The sequence below is a fragment of the Sapajus apella genome, unplaced genomic scaffold, assembly GCF_009761245.1.
Source record: "Sapajus apella isolate SASKATOON/1434 unplaced genomic scaffold, GSC_monkey_1.0 scaffold25, whole genome shotgun sequence".
Taxonomy (NCBI): Eukaryota; Metazoa; Chordata; class Mammalia; order Primates; family Cebidae; genus Sapajus; species Sapajus apella.
This window is the reverse complement of record NW_022436965.1, coordinates 6,995,948-7,008,520: the sequence shown is the minus strand read 5'-3', so window position 1 is coordinate 7,008,520 and position 12,573 is coordinate 6,995,948. Positions and strand designations below refer to the sequence as shown.

The window sequence follows — 12,573 nt, the reverse complement described above, 5'->3', positions numbered from 1 at the left end:
CTTTGCCCAAAAGGCACCCTTGTCTCTCTCTGCCCTCTCCCTGTTGATGCTGTCAGTGTCTGCCTTGCTCCTGTAGCTCTAGGAGGTACCCAGAAGGCTCAGGAGACAGACCATTCCAAGTCTGCTTCCTTTGAGGGGTGGCAGATTTCCTATTGTGATCTCTTTTCTATACCTTGGGAAGAGACAAATGGATGCTTAGTGGCCATGACTGTGTGTGTAGAGTAGTGGGCCTTTGGAAAAATGCTGCTTCTGTAAACAAGACTCTTTTCCACTGAGATTCTAAAATATTGCGTCAGGTCATGCAAGTTTTTAGGTATAACCTAGTAGATCTTTCAACACATCCTACATAAAGCAAATGTGAGAAATAGAAAGCTTGGCAACAGGATCACTGCATGAGCAAATGTCAAACATGGAAGAACGAAGGGATTCTTGATCTGGAAAGAGAAGTAATTCTCAGACCAAGCAGTGATAGGCGACCCAAAAAGCCTTGAGAGGAAAAATAATGGTTGGCTGAATAGAGGGGATGGAGTGTGATTTCACCTGGCTGGCCTTATTCTGGCCGATGGGCTTGAGAGTGATAAAGATTTATGTGCTTGAATCCCATCTTTACCGGCTTCGAGTCTCCAAAAACTCAGAATATTTTGAGCAGCGTTCAGAAGTGGAGTGTGAAGAAGGAATGGGCACAAAATTGCATAGGACCTCGTGTTAGGACTAGAGGTAATGTGCGACTTGTGACTCCCGGGAATTTAAGGCAGGACGATGGCGGATGGCTGGCAGCAGTCACTTCCTCTGCCGACACAGGCATCCACTGCCTCAGGCTTCCCCAGCTGCTTCAGTGCAGGCCTTTCCTGCTACTGTACTTTGGGCCGAGGCATCACCCATGAAGGCCGTACACTCTTAATGACATCTGCAGGTGTGGTCTGAAAAGACAGGAGCCTTCCAGTGAGAACTAGAGGTCTTCAGTTACCAAGTACCTACCCTCCTCAGAATATGATTTTAAAATTAATTACATACATCACCAGCAGACCTGGACAGGGAAAGCAGAACTAGACTTCTGACAAGTCACCACTTTGTTTTGGTGGTTGTATGTATTTTATTTAAATGTGGCGTCCATGTGGTTTGGCCTCTAGCTATTTTAGAATGATTCACAACTTCTGAACCAGTTGTCTTCAAAAGGGTTATTACATTTTTTTGGTGTCAGGTTATTCTTCCCTTCCTAATGAAACTGTGTTGCTTGGGTGCCTATTTGAGTTTTTAGCCACATACTAGTGATGAGTAAGTCATGGGAAATGGAAGGATTCATGCTATAGGCCCCACATCTACAAACCATCATGTATTTCGACGCTCAGAGGTATTTGGTAATCCCCACTGACTGTTCTCTTCTCTGGACTTCACTTCTTTTCTTCTCTCTCCCTTTTCCCAGTGTTCTCAAATTCATACAGAATTTAGAGTTGGTTCACCCTGGATTCAATAGAAGATGTGAAATATTGAGGAGGATAATGTGGAAAGATTGGTTCTAGTTGATGGAGGAATCCATTCCCCTTGCCCCCATTTCAATAAAGTGTGATTTACTGCTACCAGCCTGCTCCTTAACTGGAAGTTCCTAGGGGCTCTCCAGCTCTCATCTACATGTTTTCTTGTCTTAGGTGTCTTGTTGGGAAGTTCTGTTTTTGTCCTTGAAAATTCCAGACTTAATTAAAGGTGACTCAACCCATTGAGCCATAGCAATTACAAAACCTTTCTCTTTAGAACCGAGTGGCTTCCCCATGTTTGTTTTCCTGTAGTCCGGTAACCCTTTCAAAATTCTTCAAAGTAACTAGTTTCAGAGTTACTAGAGAATGAGGTCAGGTGAGGAAATTACTGCAGTATGACAACAGCCTTCTGAGGAAGGTACTGTTATGATTCTGTCTATCTGTCTGTCTGTGTTTCTCTCTCTCTTTAACATGAGGAAACTAATGCCCAGAGAGGTTAAATTGCTTGCCAGGGTCACACAGCTATGAAGTGGTAAACACCAGATTCAAACCCAGATGGTTAGCTCCTGTTGTGAAGAATTTCCTGGGACCTTAAGGCTGTTTCCATAGTAGTAGAAAAGAGCATTGGCTCAAAAGACTGAGGGTGCTTTGGGTGTGCTTTTCCCTAGATGTTGCAAGACCTGAGAGATGTGGCTTTCTTCATGTCTAGAATGATAACTTGAGCTGCAAATTGAGATATTTGTTGTGAAGCTATGTATCCCATTGATAAACTCACTTTGGAGGTTGAAAACAGGGCACGTTGAAGATACGAAGATCCGTATGAGGTTATGCAGCACATGAGGGTGGGCATAGCTTTGTTATGTGTCTGTGATGCTTATTCCAAATGCCTAAAAGATGGAACATAATTTTTGTATTTTCTAGTACTCAGATCTCAAAACATAATTAAGATTCAATTTTGGGGAGGACAACAAAATAATTGCAGCTCCTCACATGTGAAGTATAATACAGTCCAAAACATTTAGGTCATTCTCTTCATTTTGTCTGTTAAATTTTGTGTTCAGTTGATCTTTTGAAGTAAAACTCTGTGGTTGGTTGGAAAACTACAACCAAGTATGTCCCAGGCCCAGTTTACTTATACATGCAGCTGCATCCTTGCCCACTGAGAGTGAGGTTCTGTTGGCAACCTTGAAAAACCAAATATTATTGAAATGCTGACCTATTTTCCCTTTACGATAACATCTTAGGCTGGGATAATTTTACCCACCTATAATTCTCAAAGAAAAATGACTTCAATTATGTCACAAAATTACAAAAATCTTAGAACTGGAAGAGACATTAAAGAGCAATTTTGGGCCTGGCACAGTGGCTCATTCCTGTAATCCCAGAACTTTGGGAGGCCAAGGCAGGCTAATTGCTTGAGGCCAGGAGTTTCAGACCAGCCTGGGCAACATAGCAAGACCCCATCTCTACTAAAAAATAAAAATAAAGTTAAAAAATGAGCTGAGTGTGGTGGCATGTACCTGTAGTCCCAGCTCCTTGGGAGGCTGAGGTGGGAGTATCGTGTGAGCTGGGGTGATTACGCCACTGCACTCCAGCCTAGGTGACAGAGTGAGACTCCATCTCTTGAGAAAAGAAGTAATTTCACCCAGACATTCACTTATCTCGCGATTTTTGGAAGAGCAAAGGGTCAAAACTTGTTATTTGTCTTTGGTTCCAGTGTTGTCGTTATATATGGACAATGTAGATAATGTAGAAATGAGTTAAGAAAATATCAGTATCCTCTGGAAGCAGGAAGTGTAGCATTTCAGGATGAATACTCAAAGGGACACAGTAAAAGAATTCAACTGTTAGGGAAGGGCTTTGGTGTCAAGAGTTCATGCTGCTGTCTTCAGAATATGACAGACTCATCAGGGTCCAAAAAATATGTCAAGCCTAAGATAAGTTCCGAGTGCGGATATTTGTTTTACATGCAGGATCATGAGTGCTAGGTCACCTCTGCAAAATCTGTGGGCAGTGGAATGGTCAGTGGTTAGTCACGTGGCTCCTCTCAGTCCTGTACTTCCGTGGTCACGCAGTCCTTGTGATAGGGCACTGGGGCCTTTCTGCCCTGTGTCCAGTATTTGTCACACAGTTTCCCACATAGCCTCTTGATAAATGTTTGTGGGGCCGAGTTGAAATGCAAGCTAGCTGGGAGGCTGGTAAAGAGAGTGAAATAGAATGGAGAAAGTTGAATATATGTAGGAATAAAAGAAACTAGAAACATTAGGTAATAGAGTGTGGCATTTGGGGAAATGGTGGCCAATCGTGGGTTATGCTGGTACGGTGGTAAGATAACCATTTGTCACATCTGGATTGAGAAGTTGACTCTCACTTGGATGTTTGATTTGGGTTGACTGCCTGGCATTTCCGTGTTGTTGCTATCCATGTTGCCTTCAAATGGCATACAGTTCCTGGAGTTTTCAGCTAATTTCACTTCTGGGAACCTTGTCTAATCTCCCAGCTCTGAATGAGGCGTCTCTTCTCCGTGCTCCAGAGGTGTTCTTTGCCTCCTAGTCGTGCATTTACCTCCCTCTGTTGTAATTGCCTGTCTACTTCTTTGTTATCTCCCGTTAGACTGTAAGCTTGCAACCATGGCCATCTAGCTGGCAGAAACTCAATACATGTTTGTTGAATGAATAGATCATGCCTCATCCTTCTTTGGGGGACTGATATTGTCTTTATAAGTATGAATGCGTGGTTGCTTCTCATTTAAAACAAAGTCTACATGAGGATGTTCACTTGCAGAGAAGAAGAGAGGGGCATGGGAGCAAGAAAAATCAATTAGATAATGATTATAGCTGTCTTACACCCTTTCTGGAACAAAGCAGGGCGCAAAGGTATCCATGATTCATTTTAACGAACATTCCCCAGTGCCTTTCAAAACTAAGAGGTCCAGTTGTACTTCTCTTGCTGCTGAATGTTCAAGGAAGAACGGCAATGCATGAGTTAAAAAGTGTTGGCTAGCATTACAATTATGTGTGGTTGGAAAGTGCAGGAGTGGCATTTTAGAACCGTCAGGAGATAAGCCCTAGAGGAGCCTTCAGTTTACAGTTGGTCATCCTTTTTTCATCTAGGAAAACAGGCCCTTGGGTTGCATTATATGTGTCTATTGGAATGTTTAATTTAGGCTTTAGAAAGTCGATTTCAAAATTTAGCAGTCATCTGTAAATGAGCCAACTGGTTTTTTAAAATTTTGACCTTAGAAATGTGTTTTTAAAAGAATTAATCTAATAATAGGGTAGCCTCTACCAATCAAGAAAATATAGTAATTTGAATTGCCTGAGATATTATTACATTGGATCCTTTTGCTGCCTTCAAAATCTATTGGGATCTGTGTTAGGAATATGTGACATGGAATCAAGAATATCCATTTCAGTTCACCAATCCAGGGAATACCCAGCTGAGTTCAGAATACATATCCACTCCCAGCAGATACGTAATGGTATAAACATAAGAGGCACATTCATTCCTTAATATTTAAAAGTGTATATTATGTTAAAACAATTTTATGAACATATTTTATCTTATTTCCGTGAAATTATAAAGAAAAAGTTTCTTGGAGTTTTACTGTTAGAAAGAAAATGAGGGAAATAAGGTAAATACTGTGCCTTTTCACTTTAGAACTTAGCTGGAATTTGTCACTGCCCAATCCTACTCGTTTTAGTTTCCTTTGTCCAGAGTATACACATCTCTTTAAGCTTCCCCCTTCTAAATAATTAGAATCTTTTGAGTGTCTTACATATTTTATGTTAAGATATGCAGAAATACGCTACATAGGAAAACATTCTAATTTGTACCATCATATACTTTTTACATAAAACATTAATTTCTATAAACAGAGCAAGAAAAGTATTGGTTAGATGGGGGAAGACAAAAAGCGTTGCCTCATTCCACCAGAGCTCAGCTCTGTGTCTGATTTGCCCATGGGTGTGGCCATCTCCACAGAGTTGATGTGGAGTTCTTTGGAGACTTTGGCAGTTTCTGGGTCATTTGCTAGTAAACACATCCAGTGTGAACCCTCTCACTGCTGTTGCGTATTTGTGTATGATTCTGTCATTGGTATTTGAGCCTGCTAACCTCTCTTTCATACTATTCACTTATTATCAAAAGCTACTTTATGTCAGACACCATGTTAAATCTTGAGAATGCAAAGTAAAATACTCCTTGTTCTAGAGGAACTTGAGGGAGACAAAGTTAAACCAATTACAATATGTTGTGGTAACTGTGACCATTGCTAGGGGAGCCCAGAATCAGGGGCATTTAAATCAAGTGGGAGTGACAGGTAGTCAGTCCAGGAAGGCTGCACAGAGGAGAGGGCCCATCAGTAGAGAAGTGACAGATGAGTAGGAGTTAAATAAGGGCTAGGGCCCTGGGGGCCAGCATTCCAACCAGAGATCACAGCCTCTGGGAAGGCATGGAGGCCTGAAATGAGGCTTCCCATGTGAGGCTGAGCCTGGGGAAGAGGTAAGGGAACCTGATGGGAAAGTGGCAGGAAAGGGGGCTGGAGAGAAAGGCATGAGCCACGTCGTGGAGAACCTGGAGTGCTAAGCTATGGAATCTGCCTTATCTTTAATGTTAGCATAGTCATGGAAGAGTTTTAAGCAGAGTGGTGTGGTCAGATTTGCATTTTAGAATAATGACTGACAGCTGCAGGGGAGATGCACGGAAGGGAGCCAGACTGGAGCATGGGGACCCCGGAGGCTTTTTTTAGTGGTAATGAGGTCAAGAAAGAGGGATGAGAGCCTGACTAAAGCTGTGGCGGCAGAGTGGACAAGGTTGGTGGGGATGAGTGTAGGCGGGGCGCAGGGTGAGGAATCCTGTCCGGCACACTGGTTTCAAAGAGCAGGTCAGCAAAAGGCTTTCTGGAGTCAGTGTTATCCTCTTCTCACTGGGTGACATGTGCTGGGGAGACTTCAGGTCAGCCTTCCTCCATATACACCAGCAAATGCTTGCGTTCCTCGCAGAAGGCTCCGCAGAAAGACCGGGTCCAGGCATGCCTGATGTGTCCTGTCTAGAGACAAAATCTCAGTTTAGGCTCACCATGAACAAGGCAGAAAGCACTGCTTGACTTCTTAGATTCCAGAGAACTTTGCAGAGCTTGTGGTTTCTTTTTCTTTCTTCCTTTCTTTTTTTAAAGTCTTCTGTTTCCCTACAAACCAAATTGTATCTGCAGCCCATGGAGTGTGAATAAATATGGAACCCGCAGGACTATGATTAGAGAGTTGTGTTTTAGAAAACAGCAGTTAAACTTACAATTCAGTTGTTAGGGACACAAGAAATTTTATGGTTAGGTGTCCTGATCTTTTTCCATCTTCCTACACAATGCCTGTAAATTCGTTGTGATACTTTTTGTCCTAGCTGCTGACATTACTGCTCTTGAAGGCTCACTCTGATTGCTAATTCTCACTCCTCGTATAAAAGAAAAATTGTAGTAAGATCCAGTGCTTCCTTCGTTTATTGCTACTACCTCTCAGTCTCACTCTCTCGCTCACATACACACACAGCCTATATATTACAATGTCTTTTCACATTTTTTTTTTTAGGATTTGGTTCATCTTTATAAAGACACTCATGGCCTCTTCTACATGATTGATCAAAGCTTGACTTTGTCACGTTTTGCTTGGTTTCCCTTAATTGTGTCATTATTGAGATTGTTTGACTTTACTCTGAGAACTGCTTTTAGTTTAAAAAAAGAATAAAAACAGAGGAAGAAAGGAAGGGCTAAAAGTAGAACAAGCTTACAACATTTGGTAGAAGACACCACCTTGTAGGAAGCTCAGTCAGTCTCGTACAGAGACAGAGAGAGAATCATGTCATTTCCCACCGATCCTTTTGTCTTATCATTGTAGAAATACCTGTGCCTTTCCACCAATGTGACTGCCCATTTTCCCCAATGCTTTGGGCCCCTGGCTGGCCTGTTTCCTCAAAGCCACCTTCTCCTTTAAATTATGCAGCATGTGTGACTTCTGATGATAACAGTGGTGGTGGTTGCAGTGGGGTGGGGAGTTGTTGGTGGTTCTAGATCTTTTTTTAACTCGCACAGACTCATTACCCTACATTTTCTCGCATTTAATTGCTCATGCCATCTGTGGTCCATTCATTTGAATTTGTTTCAACACAGTTAATCTAATCCTATGTAAACTCCCCCAGAAGTTTTTTATGTTTTCCTTTCCTGCAAAGAATTCAGCAATTCAACTTTTTTTCCCCTTGTTTCCTGCTGATTTAAATACTCATTTTCATCTTTTGTAAAAATGAAGCCAAGGTTGAGTATTTCCAGTTTCTTAATAATGAAGACAATTTGAAGTCAAAAAGCAAACCTTTTCTTCTAGGGTAGGATGTCTTTGGTCAGTTGTATCAACTGAATCGCTCCACAACCCTCTTGCTAGCAATTCTTCCATAGTTATATGCTGTTCTTATGCCTATAACTTCTGTTACTACTGGTGTTAGAGCTAGTCTGTGGACAATATTTACTTAAGAAAAGAACATTTAAGTATGTAGGTAAAAATAACTGAAACAGGATTAGACGTTGGCTAAAAATAAAATGCTTTATAGTCATGACTTTTCCAATTAAAATTGTAGTACTTAGCTGGGCACGGTGGCTCACGCCTATAATCCCAGCACTCTGGGAGGCCCAGATGGGCGGATCACTTGAGGTCAGGAGTTCAAGATCAGCCTGGCCAACATGGCGAAAACCTCTGTCTCTACTAAAAATACAAAGCTTAGCCAGGCATGGTGGCAAGAGCCTGTAATCCCAGCTGCTGGGGAGGCTAAGGCAGGAGATTAGCCTGAACCTGGGAGGCGGAGGTTGCAGTGAGCAGAGATGGTGCCCCTGCACTCTAGCCTGGGCAACAGAGCGAGACTCCATCTCAAAAAAAAATTAAACTGCAATACTTGAAATTGTGTGTTGAGATAACTGATACTTCTAAATAGAAAACTCAGGTGAGTGAAGCATTTGATTAGTTTGTGAAGCACAGGGAGAAAGACTTGCCACTTTCTGTCCAAAGGTTGGCTCCTTCTAAAGACATGACACAATAAACACATCTGATTTAAAAATGATTTTAGGGCCCAGTTCCATCAAGGCCTGGCTAGGGAATTAGTCTAGTTGGGGACTTCGCAGACACTGGCACCTCCTGGCTGCTGTTCCTTTTCAGAGATATGTTCAGCAGGAGCCCTGGTCCAGGGAGGTAGCTTAGTGCAGTGGCCAAGAACCTGTGCTTTAGAGCCAGACAGACTTGGTTGCAAAACTCACCTCTGCCACATGTGAGCTGTACAAGCCTGAGCTGTGAAGTTACTTAGCCTCTCTAGGCCTGAGCTCCTTGCCTGTAAAGAGAATAGCAGTGCCTTCCTGATGGAATGACTGTGAGGAGTAAATGAGTTATGTATGTAAGGTGCTTGGCACCGTGCCTAGGATATGGGGTGCACTCACTAACTGAGTGGTAAGGCGCTCATCAGCACCCCACTGACAGGGCCCTCTCGAACCCTGTCGTGGAACCTGGGAGAGACGTGGGTGGCTTTCTTATGTGGGCCCCCTGAAGCTTGAGGTTATATGTAACCCCAGATTGCTTGAGAAACAGTATTAGCAAGGTTTTAAGACGTGTCATTGGCATCCCTCTCTCAGTTTGCACATTTGAGAGGCAGGAACAATCATGACAGCATTTAGTAATCCTTGTATATTAGAAGTGACGTCTCTTGTATTTTCTCTGTCTGGCTCCTTGAATAATTATTCCTTGGGCTCCAACATTTTGCATTTGAAATTCCTTCAATTTGTTTGTATTATTTTTGTGTTTTAAAAATATTTCATTACTTAACAGTGGGCCATATTCTGTCTTTTGTTTTGCCATTTCTGGCAGAAAACTCAGAAGGTAGGAAATAATTTTTCTAAAAACTGCTTGGTAAGCATTATGCTAATCTTTCTTAATAGGACATAATTTAGGATGTTAGCAACTTGTTCTTAACACCATCATTTTCAAGTCTTAGACTAAGCTACACGCACAGTAAGAAAGGTAACATTTCTTACTGTGCTACATGTTGATTAGCTAATACAATGCCTGATCCCCAAGCCAGGAATGAGCTGAATTGCTTGTGAGGTTGTAACTTTCTGAATCTTCCATTTCCTCACCTATGAAATGGCCAAGTAATATCTGTTTTTACTCTGCTTATGAGTTTTGTGAGGATCACGAGTTAGTGTCAATAAAAGTACTTTTTAATATGTAAGTTGTTATGCAAATATAAGGAGGTTCTTACTATCTAATCTAGAGGCCTTTCTTTTTTTTTTTTCTCTGCTCGCACCGAAGTGCTTGATGGGCCCTTTTTTTCTCTCTACTCACCACCTAAGTGCCTCTCATTAGTCTTGCCTTTCTTCCCTCATTCCAGAGGCAATCGTGTCCACTCTCTTTTCTTCCCACTTGCTGATTACCTAACGAGAGGTAACGTTCAGCAAGGAGTAGTGCTTCCTCTGCTTCCAACGTGTCCCCACTGGGATTCCAGGTGCATTGAGAATGCAGACAGGAAGGCTTCTGTAGATTGGCCATGGGAAAGAATACCCCAGACTCACAGGATTCTTGTCAAATTCAGTGGACATCTTGTGTATGAAAATGTTCTATTTTTTCTTGTATTCTTCTTTTTCTTTCTGGTACTCTTAATTGCTGTGAGAAGGGTGGTAAAGCTAATGCACCAAGGAATGGAAACTGCTTCCAGCCTTGCAGAGGTGCTGGAAAATTAACTTTTGGTCTGAAGCCCAATCCTGATGTAGGACTTGAACTCATGACCTAATGCCAGAGGCAAGAATGTTACCAACTGACCAACATTGACCCTCATAAAATGTAGGCATTTGAAATACTTCCTTTGAGTAGTCCTGTTGCTGCTTTCTATGTTTTCTTCTCTCTTTGAGTGGTTTCCAGCAGTGTTCCTGGCCTCTCTATTAGGAACAGAGTTTTAAAAATCTATTTTTCTCACTGTCTTTCCCTTTGCTGATTATAGCTGCTTCCTTCTTGTTTTCCATTTCTCTTGTGTGAGTTCCTTTTTTTTTGTTCCTGTTCCTTCCTGTTCTTCTTCTGACTTAAAAATAGATCCCAGGGTCTTTGGCTGCTCGGCCACAAATCTGACCTTCATTCTATTCATATGGGATCCCCCGAGCATCGAAAGATCTTTTCCTTCTCTCTCAAGATACTTGAACCCCATCATTCATTCCGTGTTCTTTTGTGCCTGTACTCAGCTGACTTATGGAACTAAATGACCCTTGTACTCAGAGCTGTAACTGAAAATTAAATCTCTCGTACAAAGATGCTTAATAAGTGATTTACCTAAGTGTTACTGACAAACACTGAATTCTCCTGAATCTACTGACTCTGTGTGTGGTGCTAGAGGAGAAGGGACTCTTTGTATACTGACTCAAGGCACGCGGATAACACTTATTTTTGTGCAAAGCAATGATACTGTGACCAGTTGAGCCTCAGGAACCAGCTTTCAGACAACATACTGTTAAGAGTGTCCTGGAAGGACCTGCTGCTGTTTTGTTCCCACAGAAGTGTTTCTCAGGGACCTAAAGTTGATTTAAGTGTTTCTTCATGAACATTCTTGGGTTAGAGTTGGAGGATTATGATATTCTTTACAGAAATGACTTCCTATTCAATGTTGATCTAGACAATCCACAAATGAGATGTCTGCTTGAGGGATAAAGGCTTGTAAAACTTTACATGACTGGGATAAAAAGTCATGATGATAGCAGCTCTGATTTCAGTGCCCGGCCCCAACCTGAACTCACTATTATGCAGCTTGTTACAGCTGCGGGGATGGTGATCCTCTTCTCAGCGGCAAAAGGTGGTTTAAAAGGTTTCCTTCCATCGGGACCTCCAGATATAACCTCTGTGGTTCTGTCTCCGTGAAAAGAACTGGTCCTATTCTTAGTAGAGAATCTGGAGTTCTCGGTTTCGTCAGCCATAGTGAAGTTCAATTTATGTGCAGCTCTGTTGTCATTGTGTCACTGCAATGGCATTGTATCTGTCTACTCTGCTTTTCTGTTCACTGGTTGACTGATGAATCTTACTTACCTTTCAAGTTGCAGCTCAAATGTCATCTTTACTCTTCTACTTTTCCTGACCTCTCTTTTGGATTAATTATCTTTTTATCTGAGTTTCCTTAGCATTTTACCAAAAGCTGTATTACAGCGCTTATCATACCATTTTTAAAAAGTATTTCTCTTTACCCTATTCATTTCAGTGTTTCAAGGGGAGGGGGCCATGTTTAATTAATCATCATATTCCTGTAAGCTGGGATGGTGTCTTAGTACTTGGTGAGCATCTTATAAATTGTTTGGCCTTATCTTTGTTATGGAACATGTATCTTTAGTGACTTTTTTGGTATTTGGTAATATTGTAAATTCAATTTTCTGAAACAAAAGGAAACATGGAAGCAGCTAAATTGAACTTGTATTTTATACTCCAACTACTGATACAATAAAAAAAGAAACGGATGCTTTTGCCTCATCTTTGTCATCATTACTTGACCTGCACATTTCATGATTATATGAAAAATGACTTAGGTATGATGGTAACCTTTATAGATGGGATGACTTGGAATTTAGGGTTAATCCATATACTTCTTCTTCTTCTTCTTTTTTTTCTTTTTGAGACAGAGTTTTGCTCTTATTGCCCAGGCTTGGAGTGCAATGCCGCAATCTCGGCTCACCGCAACCTCTGCCTTCTGTGTTCAAGTGATTCTCCTGCCTTAGCCTCCAAAGTAGCTGGGATTACAGGCATGTGCCACCACACCTGGCTAATTTTGTATTTTTAGTAGAGATGGAGGTTCTCCATGTTGGTCAGGCTGGTGTCGAACACCTGACCTCAGGTGATCCACCTGCCTCGGCCTCCCAAAGTGCTAGAATTACAGGCGTGAACCACCACGCCGGGCCTAATCTGTATATTTCTTAGTGACATATAGGTTTGAGTAATGGATTAAGGCTAGACCTCTGGGAACTCAATTTCTGCTTTGAATTCTGAAGTTATTCTACTTAGGGTTTTCATATATTTATCTGTATCTGATATCTGAGGCCTATAATTGGCTT

At 41.7% G+C, this 12,573-nt stretch overlaps 1 protein-coding gene across 3 annotated transcripts in view; it reads left to right on the top strand.

The window, feature by feature from the left end:
- The window catches only part of RGL1 (ral guanine nucleotide dissociation stimulator like 1), a 281,803-nt gene that overhangs the window by 163,178 nt on the left and 106,052 nt on the right, over positions 1 to 12,573 (top strand). The window lies entirely within an intron of this gene.